Here is a 1,540-nt window from a genome sequence, read left to right as displayed (position 1 = left end):
ATGAACACCAAACACTGTTAGTGCCTCAGCAGCCTCTGGGCTGATCTTCAGTCTGGGCTCTCTCTCTCTTCACTGGCTCCTGCAGAGTCTCAGGGTGACCAACCACCCCAGCCAGCCATTGCCCCAGCCCAGGCACAGCCTGCAGCTCCTGCTCCAGGTGAATTCCACAATCCCATGTCAGGCTTGATTCTGCTTGCCAGGCTCACTCGGACTTTCAAAGCTTTCTGGGGAATTTAGAAACCAGCACTGGCTCACATTGAGCTGTGGGAGAGTCTCCAACAGCAAACCCATTTCCCTGGGATGTTTCCCTCCCATCCAAACAGAGCCCTGGGAGACACCAGAAAAGAAACCTCTCCTGTTCTGCCCTGAGGGGACAATCAGAGTGATTTAAGGAGTCTCCTCCCCTCCCCAACACATCCACCACTCCCCTCACCCACTCCCTTGTCTCAGAGAGGAGTTCCTGCTGCTCAGGGTAAACCTCTGCCCCTGTGTTTGTGCCCAGTTGCTGATCTGCTGTCTTGGTGTTCTCCAGCTCACACAGGTCCTGTGACACAGACACAGGGAGAAGTAATGCAAGTGGAGCCCTCCAGAAAAGCAAAGAGCAGCCCAGTCTTGAACCTCAGGGCCAAGCAGCCTTCGCTGGGAGACCATGGAACCGTAACTCTTGGGGTTGCCCTGACCCTGAGCAGCACTGAGGGGGATGTCAGCAACCTCAAGGATTCCGGATCAGATTCACATCCCCCTGAGCACCTCTCCAGGCAGGAAGGCAAAACAGCTGCTGATGAGCTGATGGTTGAGGTCAAGAATAATCTGCACATGGCTAAAAACATCATGACTGTGAAAAGCATCGTCTCACGCCAGCCCCAGCCTGTCAGGGAGAAGGATGTGGAGGAAAAGTCAGTCACAGTCTGGGAACGAAAGCAGAAGGGCTCCCATTTGAACTGGCAGGCATTAAATCCCTGGGATGAAGCTGGTGGGTTAAACCCCACTGAGGACGACTCTGGACACCACAAAGTCCCCACGCTGCCTTCAAAACACTCCCCTTCACACTCCACAGCAAAGGGCCGTCGTTCCTCCAGGTCTGTCAATATTCAGGACTACCACGATGCTGTGGAACAGACTGAGAACACCTTTGGGATGGAGGATGTGGAGGACAAAGAAGAGGAGGAGGAAGCACCATCTTCAAAGCAGAACTATGGTTGGACTCAGAAACAGCACAACAAGAAGGCCAGCCAGCAAAAGCAGTGGGACTCCCATTTGAACTGGCAGGCATTAAACCCCTGGGATGGAGCTGCTGGGTTAAACCCCACTGATGAAGACTCCGTCTCTGGGCACCACAAAGATGTGGATGTAGCTCCATCTCCAGTAAGGAAATACATTTGGAAAAAGAAAGAGCACAAGAAGACCAACAGCCAGTATTGGGTTGGCCAAAATCTGCTTTTCTACCAGGCGTTGGGCCCTGCCAAAGCCCAGGGAGAGCCCCCAGGCAGAGAAAGCAAAGCCCAGCAGGCTCTAAACAGGAACCTGGATTTTCTGTCTG

The sequence above is a fragment of the Manacus vitellinus genome, unplaced genomic scaffold, assembly GCF_001715985.3.
Source record: "Manacus vitellinus isolate BGI_N305 unplaced genomic scaffold, ASM171598v3 scaffold_72_pilon, whole genome shotgun sequence".
In the NCBI taxonomy this organism is placed as follows: Eukaryota; Metazoa; Chordata; class Aves; order Passeriformes; family Pipridae; genus Manacus; species Manacus vitellinus.
Note: the sequence above shows the minus strand (reverse complement) of the source record.